The sequence below is a fragment of the Rhodamnia argentea genome, chromosome 8, assembly GCF_020921035.1.
Source record: "Rhodamnia argentea isolate NSW1041297 chromosome 8, ASM2092103v1, whole genome shotgun sequence".
Taxonomy (NCBI): Eukaryota; Viridiplantae; Streptophyta; class Magnoliopsida; order Myrtales; family Myrtaceae; genus Rhodamnia; species Rhodamnia argentea.
In genome coordinates, this window is record NC_063157.1 from 2926840 (window position 1) to 2938406 (window position 11567).

Consider the following 11567-nt stretch of genomic DNA (forward strand, 5'->3'; position numbering starts at 1 on the left):
TGATCGAACGGTTTAATGTGAGTGGAGGATTAATCTTTTTCGCTACGTTGGTTGACTAGAACTTATCCATTGGGTGTTCGATCATGTCCTTGTGTTATTGATAGGAATTTGTGATTGTTCGATATTATCTCCTGGTGTGAATAAAGATTCGACTAAATTGAAATTTTATCTGATTAGGCTAAGTTAGATAATTTTTTTACTCATGGATACATTTTTTTGAGCTAGTCGTTATCTTTAATACATGCGGAACGATTTGGATGTTATCTTATCTTATCTTTGGTGAATTTTCTGAACACACTCGATTAGAGATAAGGTTTGGTTGGATTGAATTTCTATCTATTTTTTTATGAGGATTATCTAAAATTAAATTTTCAAATCTCAAAGATAATTTCTTAAATTAAAATGGATTGAATTTTTGGATGAGGAAAGGTGGATCCCCAATCTCATAATTTCGGCCACCCCTCTTTGAATTTTCGAAATTTCAAGCTCAATTGATTTTCATTTTATTTTTGCCGTGCTTGTTTGTTTTGACTTGTTATAAAATTTGCACATCTTTAAACAAACATGCCCATAATATATGCTCCCCTTTGTGCCTAGACCCGTCGGAAAAATAAATCACACGCCTTAGCCACGATCTCGTGGAATGGGATGGTGATTTAGTATAGAAATTCGTGTTACGCCCTTTGGCAAAAGGGATGTTGTTTTTCTATACGCGTATCCGCATACCGGCTCGAATCCTCGAGGATGTAGCGGATAAAATCTCGCTCTAGCCCGGATCTTTGGGAATGAGAGGATTTTCGAAAAAATCGAAAATTAAAGGTATATTATGGGCATTTTTGTTTATTTTTGTTCAGATTTTTGAATGCTTTTGAATGTTTTCTTTTATTGCCGAAAATACCAAAAAATCATCCTCTGGGCGCTTAATATATAGTCTTCATGTCACATTTTTTTTAATTAATCATCAAATTCACATCGATCAATCGGAATGGCTTTTTCATGAAATTGGTACCGAAAGGGCATTAATTTTCCCAATTAATGTAACCAAGTCCCCGAGCCCATTTTTCTCTGGTGCGCAGAAATAAAATAGTTCTCCCTATATTTTATTAAGGTTTCTAATCAACCTTCCGTAAATGATTAGTGGCGGCTCCAATTGAATATCTTCTCATGAATAAACTTAGGTTGCGATTCGGTAGGACTTGGGAGGGTCCGAATTAGGTTAGTTGATTTAATTAACCCGATAATCCGTTAACTTGAATTTTAGGTCGCGACAACCGGCGAGGCTTAATTTTTTTTTAAACTTGAGATAATGTCATGAAGTTGAAATCATTTTCTAAATGCGATCTAAACACAAGAAAACATCAAATTTTACTAATCCGACTTGGACATAAAGTGCCGGTGGATTTATTTACTGAAATCAAACCGCCAAAGTTGTAAAATATGACTATTTGGATGGCCTAATCGGTGATGCCATGTAAGTTCACTCGCAATCTTGTTTCTTTGAGGAGACAATACCATGGAATGCAGGTCCTTATTGTTATATAATCCTTGATGATTAGTTTCCTTCAGCAATACCCGGTGTGTCCTCGAGTACTTGATAGAAAAACCAAAGGAATCAAACTCAAAATAGCAAGGATAATCTTGCGTCAATTGAGAGACAAATAATAGATTTTTCTTAATTTATGAACGACCAGAACATTATTAAGTGAAAATTGATCGGTCTCGTTGCCAAATTGACCAGTTCCAATATGAGTAATCAGCGGTGATGTGCCATTCCCAACTATTACATTATCCTGGCCATGGTAAGGAACCGTGTTTACAAGATTACCTAGATTATCTATCATATGGATATAAGCACTAGTGTCCGGATGCCATTCTTCGTCTTGTGAGTTTGAGATATGAAGAGCAGCTAGGCCGTGGGGTATATTGATACTTTGATTACTATTGTTGAAATGATACCAGCAATTCAATGCATCATGCCCCTTCTTCTTACGGATTTGACAGATGAGAAAGATGACACTCATAGGTTTGGATTTGGCAGTGCACGAGCGGTTTTTGTTTGCTGAGTAGTATAATGGTTTCCTGAAAATGGCCGACCATTCTGATTTGTTTGAGAAAAGCCACGACCCCTAGGATTAAATGTGGGTCCTCTACCCCTTCCTCTAGGGTTGTTTTTGTAGCCACTATTACTTCATTGCGAGATAAACACTATTGAATTGTTTGGAAGCAAGGTTGAAGTGCGCTTGTTGCATAACTCATAACTTTGAAGTCGTGCAACCACTTCGGCATGATATAGAAGAGGAAGCCTGAACATAGTCATTTTGAATGACTCATAGCTATCATCAAGTCCTTCAAGTAACATGAAGCCTTTATTAGCATCCAACACATGTTTATCAATAGAATGCAATTGATCGCAAATAGATTTAAAATCATAAAGATAAACAGATAAAGGCTTATTTCCTTTCCTAATGTGTTGAAGTTGTCCAAAGAGGTCAAATTCATGAGTCATTGAGCTTTGCTTGAAATGATTGGTGAGAGCTTTCCATACTTATGTTGCTGTTTGAAGTCCAACAGCATGTCCGAGAACCTCTTCTGAGAGTGCGCCCACAATCCAAGACTTTACGAGTCGGTCACTACGCATCCATGATGTATATTCTAGATTACTGACTTTGGTTGTATTTTTTGCTGTTCGAGTCCGTGGTGGTGCCTCTGTCTCTCCGGTAAGGAAGCCAAGTAGGTCCTGACTTTTAATCATAAACAATACATGTGTCTCCCAAAGTAAAAATTTGTTTTCGCCGAGCTTCAATTTAACAATATTTGCCACATTGATGTTTGAAGGAAATGAAAATCTCAAGTTTAGAGAAGTTTACGACATGATTGCACAGTTTCTTTTTTTTTTTTTTTTTTGCCAACAAGAAGAGATCATTGTGCCCTTGCTTGGCTCTGATACCATAAAAAAACAAAGAATTAAGTTGGTGAAGCTTACTTTCATTGATACATAGTACAGTATAAATAGAAATATTGCCACCTACAATTATGTGATAAAAGATAACAATTTTGATATACGTGAGAAATGAATAAAAATTAACGATTATGATTTTTCGCTTTTTGATTTGTTACTTCAATATATATCACGTGGTACTTACTTAACAAATACACACATTAGTAACATTTAATTGTCTTTGTCATGGTCAAAACAACATAGGAGATTTTTCGGACAAATTTCATGAAACAGTGAATGGTATAAAAGCGAGGTGAAAATAAATTACAGAAAGCTTTTTCATGCACATTTAGAAATAAAATATAGAGTCTATGGAAATATATATCTATGTATGTTGTTCAATACACATGCACCAAATATAATGGGTTGTCCAACTTTGCAATGCAGAAATTATCTTATATCTATGGTTACCTCGACACCTATTCGACTATGTCGATGGGCCCGCGATTTTTCCTAGTTCCCTTTGCACATCCAGTAACGAGAAGAGGCTAATCGGGAAAAGGTGCATCCTTGAGAAGAGAACTCCATCTGGAGGGAGCAATTGCAAAAAGTCAGCTATACGAATATGATATCAATACTTACCGATAAAATTAATTATGGAAATGTACGGACATGGGAAAAAAACCGAATTTTTTTTAGAAAAGAATAATAAAATTCCGCGGTATGACCACTTAAAGAAAATGGTTAATGACTTAAATTGCTTCACGTATCATCCTGATCCTCCACATACGCCATTTTCCTCTTTTCGCCTAGTCTACAGTCATTAATCTTGCGCCTATGTTTTCGAATTTGGAGTGCCGAAGATCCCAAGAGCTCAATTCATTGGGTGCAGAGAGCAGACCTACAACGCACATATAAGATTACATAGGGCCTGTTTGGTAACGTTTCTGTTCTTCGAAACAAAAAAAAATCATAAACACATTTGGTTACGCAAATGATTCTGATTCCGATTCTGATTCTGCTTTTAATTCTGCTCTCGGAAACACTTTTGGACAAAATAAAAATAAAAAAAATGTTTCTCCAAAAAAAGAACACTTTTGAGAATAAAAAAGGCAACGATAGTCTTCTTTCACTTTTGTCGGGGGCCCGCAAGGCATGGGCCGGGTCAACCAAACCCCGTTCGGATGATTTTTTTTTATAAAAAATTATAAAATTAATAAAAAAAATAAAAATGAGAAAATGATTAAAAATCCAAAAAAATAAAAATTCACAAAAAAATCTAAAAAATTGGAAAAAAAAGAAGAAGAATTCCAAAAAAAATTTCAAAAATTAGGAGATAGGTCATTTCAACTGGCCAATCCTATTTTTCACAATTTTTCCTTTCGATTTCTCTCCCAAATAACAATTTTGCCTCTCATGGGCAAATTGTTCCAAAAAAATCTTGAAAATTAAAAAAAAAATCTCAAAAAGTAGGAAATGGGTCCAATTCAACCGGCCAATCCTGGTTTTGGTGATTTTTCTTAAACCTTGCATGATTTGTTGTCGGAGTACTTTGCTGCATCGGTGACCATCCACATGGTATCAATTGCTCAGGTCCACCATCCACATGGTATCAAATGTGATTATGTAATTATTTGACTTAAATGACAAATTGGGAAGACAAATTATTTTCTAGAATAGAAATTTGTGCAGTTAACAAATGCGTTTTTGTTCCAGGAACAAAAATTTTATGTAGTTACCAAATGCGTTATGATTCTCTAAAACTCATTTCAGGGAATAGAATCAAAAAATTTGATTCTAATCAGAATCACTTTTTTGGAATAAAAACGTTACCATAAGGCGTTAGGTACTTGAAGACTCCACACACTCAGCTATAGCAAAAAAATAAAATAAATAAAACATAAAAAAAATCTTTGCGTAATGACTTGGCACTTTTCAAGTGGATCAAGTTCCCCGTCCAATCCAAATATATGACTTTGAAGAACCGGCTCGATGAGCGTGGACTTGTTCATCCGCGAGTATACTCCGAAAGGAACACTTTTGAGTAACTGCACAGCTGATGATCATTTGGTCTCGGTTGGTATCGAAAGTACACTATTTTCAGCTTTCTTTTTACCTGTAAAAACCGATAGACGGAGGAGGGAATGGCTTACCATCTAAAGGATCTATGGGTGGAATGGGAACTGCGAGTCCTGGTTCTCCTCAGCCTCACCATTCAAGTGCTGCTCATCTTCCTCGGCCATCGCCGGAAGTACCGGCCCGGTGCATTGCTGAGGGCGGTGGTCTGGCTGTGCTACTTGCTGGCAGACTGGGCCGCGATCTACGCACTCGGCAAGATCACGACCCAGGTCAAGCAAATGCGGCAAGATGCCGCCAAGGGGCTGGACCCAAACGCCCAGATGGCCGCGTTCTGGGCACCATTCCTGCTGCTGCACCTGGGCGGTCCCGACACCATCACGGCCTACGCCCTTGAGGACAACGAGCTCTGGTTGAGGCGTGCTTACACACTCGCCATCAAGACAATTGCGACGCTGTACATCTTCTTCCAGATGGTGTTCATAGGCTCTGAACGCTGGCTCTGGATGCTTTCGCTTCTCATCATCGCCTCTGGCCTCATAAAGTGTGGCGAGAGGGTTTACATCCTCTGGGCCGCAAGCAGCGATCCATTCAGGGACTCAATCCCCAACCATGCTCTCCATTACTCGAAGATTCTAGAGGAATATAAGTTGAAGAAGGCCGAGGGCTATGACATCACGCAACACGAGGTGATGGTGGTACAGAGAGAGGACGCGGAAGACAATCTCTCCTCTCCTGACGCTGATATTTTACCTAGAGCTATGAGAAAGCGCAACCAGGCCGAGTTGAAAATAGCCAACGAGCTGATCAACATTTTCCGGCGCATTTTTGCAGACCTCGTGCTTAGCTCTCAAGACATCGACACTAGTCTGTCAAAACTCCGGGGAAAACATTCTCACGTGGTATTCAGAGTTATCGAGATAGAACTGGGACTCATGTTCGATTTGTTCTACACTAAGGCCAAATTATTCCAGAATCGATGGGGCTTCGCTTTCCGCGTCGCGAGTGTACTATTCACCTTTATGGCCTTGGTGCTTTTTTCCTTGTCTGGGAAGGGCAAGTACTCCAAGATTAATGTCTCTGTGACCTATGTGTTGCTCGGCGTCGCCACTTTCCTGGAGATTTGGTCGTTAATCGTTCTTCTTTTCTCTGACAAAGCAGCTTATTGGCTGATGAACCATCATGGGCTCGCAATCCTGGATTTTGGCCAACGGTTAAAACCACTGTTTTACGGGCGCAGGTGGTCGGGTTCTATGCCGCAGTACAACCTAATAAGCTTCGCCCTCAAAGAGAAAAACCCTGCATGCTGTGTAATCCAAAAGGTGCGATGGGTCGGCCCGTGGGCTCTGAAGAGACGTCGCAAGGGTGATGTGAAAGTGAGCGACTTTCTAAAGAAACGAGTCCTCGAGAATTTCACGCCCAGCCAGAAGCCGTCTGTATGGACGCGCTGGGGAGATCGCATACTCGAAAATCATCGGTTATTGAAGATTGGGGGAGATCACATACTCGAAAATCCGTTATCGACGATTTTCAAATGGAGCATCAAGTTAGAGTTCGACCAGAGCATCCTCATCTGGCACATTGCAACCCAACTCTGCCTCCCTGAATATCAGGAGTATGATGAATTGACTCTTCGAAACGCTTCCAAAATGAGCAAGCACTTGTCTCGGTATATGCTGTATCTTTTGGTCGAATACCCTAATCTCTTGCCTGTCGGAGTTGGACGCGTTGAATTCCGAGAGATGTATGCAGATGCAACGAGTATCTTCGATGAGAACGAGTCAATGATAACCGACGTAACCCAAGCTTGCAATGTGCTCCTCAACGACGTGAACACGGAAATACCTCCAATGGTGACAAAAGGAGATAAGAGAAAGTTCACCCTGTACAACGGATGCCGCCTCGCGTCGCAGCTGAACAAAATCATCGATCCAACAGCTAGATGGGACATCATAAGTTCGGTGTGGCTGGAGATGATGGGATTCGCAGCCATCAAGTGCAGGGGACGTGAACACGCCCGGCAACTACAAAAAGGAGGCCAATTCCTGACTCACGTCTGGCTCCTCATGGCTCATTTCGGCTTGACCGATCACTTCCAGATACTGAGTGACCCAGCAATTGCCGAGGTGCTGGTGAGGCAGGACTGACTCATCATGCCCCGGCTCTGAGTGAACCATATGTCACATGTGTTAGCTCCTCCTCTCTTATTTCGGCTTCACAGTTCACTTCTAATTGTTACTTTCATATGTGTTAGCTCCTCATCTCTTATTTCGGCTTGACATTTCACTTCCAAATGTTACTTCATTAGCAGCATAACCAAATCTGTCCTGAATTTCGTCTCCGTTTTCACTGGATCTTCGTGAGCGGAGGGACGTTTTGTAATGATAACATTTTAGTCCCTCTACCAATCTGATGGGAAAACAGTATATCTTTGTGTTCGCTTGAACTCCTTAAACCTGTAGACAGATGGTGATTTCCTGCATTCAGCTCCGGTTCGTTGAATGCTCAAAATCTGCTTAGGACTCGGTTTACTAGAGAACTTAGATATTCCATTCAAAGATTGGAATAGCATTTCATATTTCCCCATGAATCAGATGAATTAGGTAGGTCAAAGTTCAGAGGAGTCTTACCCAATAGTATAGAAATTATTACATCTATCATCCATTTTGAAAAAGGTCACACTTTCCATCATCCATATGTATTTCGATTATCAATTTTCGTACTCACTAATGATTTATTTACTAATTCTTTTAATATTCATTAGCCAAGTCTCTTCTACCACCCACCCGGGTGACGCCGCTAGTTCGCGCACTCTTCCTCTCGCAAAAGGTCGAGTGTTCGAATCCCAAGGGCGTTGCGGGGTGACTTAACCGGTGGCACGTGTGTGGTGGCTAGCACGTGTTGCCCCCAGGGTTTACCCCGTGCTGCCGGCCGTGCAGGGGTTCCCCGGGTCACAAAAAAAAAAAAAGTCTCTTCTCCAATTTGTTTTCTTTGTTTGGAATTGCGTCAAAAGTGGAAGTTAAAAGGTACGAGTGATTGCTAATCCCTACTATTAATGCTTGAGAGTAATACAAGATTAATTTTTGATTCTTGCTATTTCTTATACAACCCTAGATTTGTTTGGTCGAAAGTACAACCCTAATGGTTATATAAGTATTGAAGTGCACTTGGTAGAAGTCTGTTGGAAAGTTGAAAAATGGCCTTTGTTGGAAATGATATTTTGATGTTGACCAAACTATCTCTAGTATAATGATTACCATGACGAGTGCAAATATTGAAATTGGTTATCACATCAATGATCCTACATATCAACAAGGACGAGAAACTAGGCCTTGACGCTTGGGAGAATAAGTACCAATGATAGTATATCATGGTAGCTTGGAAGGACTAGTCGAGCTAGTGTCTTTATAAGCCTTTGGTACAGATGAAGATGGAAAGATCATTGGTTTTAAAATCATGTGTCGAGCATGTGGTATCTTCACTAAAGATGGTCAGCCTGGTCACGAACGATCTGCACTAGTGATAGTGTATGTTAGATTGGAGAAGTGATGTCTCCTACGGGAATGATTTGGAAGATCCAAAACCAAAAATAGTGGTATTTTCTCGTAACAACATAATGGAGGCAGTCAATCAATATAAATGGATCTGAAATCTGATTCAAATGCAATATAGCACCTATGGGTACATAAGAAATGTATGGAATCGATTCTTTTTAATTAATAGATCCGATCGCAATTTCGAATATGAAATTCAAAGGGATCAAATAGGAAATGATACTTTGCATCATAGAACTATAATGAAATATACGATCAACCAACATTTATCGAATTTGAAAAAGAGTCAGAAGAAATGGTTTGAGCATCTTAATTTTATTTCTAGAACCAAAAGATCTGTGAATCAGGATCCTAATGCATATAAATACAAATGGTCCAATGGGAGCAAGAATTTTTAGGAACATTTGAAACATTTTGTTTCTAAGTAGAAGAGCCATTTTCAAGTAGGGGCTAATCACAGTCAGTAACTAGTGCATGTTAGATTGGAGAAGTGATGTACCAAGTCTGATGATAGTGAGATGCGCACTGTAGATGACTATTCATGGTATAGAATATAGCCATTAAAGTTATGGATTCCATAGCTAAAAAATTGGGTTAGGCATCAGGAAAGCAGCTGACAAGTTTTTGAGACAAGACAGCCCAAGTAGTAGCCTTTTTGGGAAACCTGCAAGAGTTAGAGAAAGCGATAGCAGCAGCAATACAGATTCTATCCGAGGTCTCCAACGGCTCTCTAATGGCTGACTAATCATCATTGAAGATCTCCAACGGATAGATTGAAGACTTCACTTTATAAGAAGTAGTGGTGTTGATAAGACTTTTTTAATCTTCTAAACTAGAAATTGTCGCTGATCTTGTTCTATATATCTCTCTGTATTGATTTAGGCGCTTTATTACAATGTAGTCAAATGTACAAGCATGAATGCAAGTGGTTGTGTCCCGATAGTGTGATTCTATCGTGTAATGGGAACAACACTAGCCTATTGTAATTGCATTGCTGATTACTAGTAAAATCTAGCCGATGTTAAGGCTATTAGTCTGAGAGTGGATGTAGGCTTAATCTTAAGCTGAACCACTATTTATGGCTGTGTGATCTGTCTTACTTCACTCTGATTTACTTATCGGACTCACGCATGCTAATATGTTTGCAACACCATCTTGAGTGCATAGGTTTGGTATTTTGCGAAAGTTTATTGTTAACTTCACTCAACCTATTGATCATCTTTATATTATATTGTTAGTCCTAACAGCTCTCTTATGGTTTAACAAAATTTGCCCAAAAAAAAAAAAATCAATGTGTAGATTCCAACCCTCCTCCTTTTCGATTTTACACATTAGGGACCTATTCTAATCAAGCTTAAGTGTAAGGAACCCCAGAAAATAGAAAAATAAATGCCTTCATTAATCGTGAAGCCAAGACCAAAAATTGGGATGAGTTTCTTTAAGGACTAAATACTCCCATAATACCCGTCCTCCACCTTCTTCCTTGTCTGATTTGTTTCTTTGTAAATCTACTTTGAAAAGCTACATATACAAAATAGAGGCAGAAAAAAAAAATTAAAAGCCACATCTAAAGAATTTGTGGAGAACTCTCCTTTATAGAACTTCAAAACTCAGAATGTGCATTCGTATAAAAAGAAAAATGAGAAGACGATGTTATTCAGATAGTCATATAACTCATCATTTGCTTACATTTACAAAAAAAAAAATAATAAAGGAAATCAAAATTCTGTACAAGAAAGCTAGAACAACTCATTTGAGATATTAAAATCATGTCCAATTAAATTTAGAGAAAGATAAACAGTTATAGTAGAAGAGTGGATGGTAAGCGAATTGGAAACTTTCAAGAGTTTTCACTTTATAGAGTAATACAGGGAATAAAGAATAAAAATAACCTTATGCATTCCCCAAGAATAAATTTTCAAAGGAAATGGGAAAACAACTCTTACAACATTTCACGAGGTTAATAGGAAGTGGATACAAGAAAAAGATAAAGGAAACCCAAGGTAGAATCAGAGAAATGAGTACCGATAATGAGATGAAAGAATCATTAAAAGAAATGACAATAACGAAGATTGAATAGTTGACCAGAGAAATCATATGGTGATGCGTTGATCATCGCACTCATTGATTGGATCCATATCTACTGGGAACCTCTTAACTACTATTGCATCCTTTGAGTAAAGTAAAGGGCGCAATATCTTTGCACAATATGGGATTAAGCATTTTTCAGAAGAATGGAACGAGGAACCTCAATAGATGATTAGGGCAACAAAAAGCAAAAGATTTGGTGGCATAATTTCTCAAGGTATCTTTCCTAACAACAATATATTGCATTAGGATGCAACGCAACTACAGTTTCAAGACAACTCAATTGACGAGAAAAGTACCACAAAAGTCCTAAACTTATTACTTTGGCTCCAATTGAATCTTAAATCGTTCAACTAGACCAATGCAGTCCATCCAACAAATTTAGGCTTGAAATTGTGAACATGGATGCCGACCACCCTATGTGCTACGGCTAGCGTTGAGCTGGATAATTTTTTTAGTTTTTAAATATGTTTTAATTTTTTTTAAGTTTTTATTTTCTTTTTTCTCTTTATTATTATTATTATTTTTTTTTGTTCTTCTAGTTTCCTTCATTTCTTCTTCTTTACTAGTATGATCGGCGACGATCGCAGGAGCTTGCCAGCCTTCGGCGGGTGATCCGGGCGAGGCCATGGCCTCCTTCACCCATGACCAACGAGGAAGTTGCGGGGGGAAAAGTATGCTAAAAGTGCCATAACTTTTGTACGGCGTTCACTTGAGTGCCATAACTTTTAAAACATTCATTTAAGTGCCATAACTTTTAAAAATCGTTTACTTGAGTGCCATGTTGACGTGGTAGCTGGAAAAGCTAATGTGGCAGTAGAAAAGTTACTGTAGACGTCGGAAAAGTTACTATAGACGCTGGAAAGCTGATGTGGCATGCGCGGAAAGCCGACGTGGCACGCCGGAAAAGT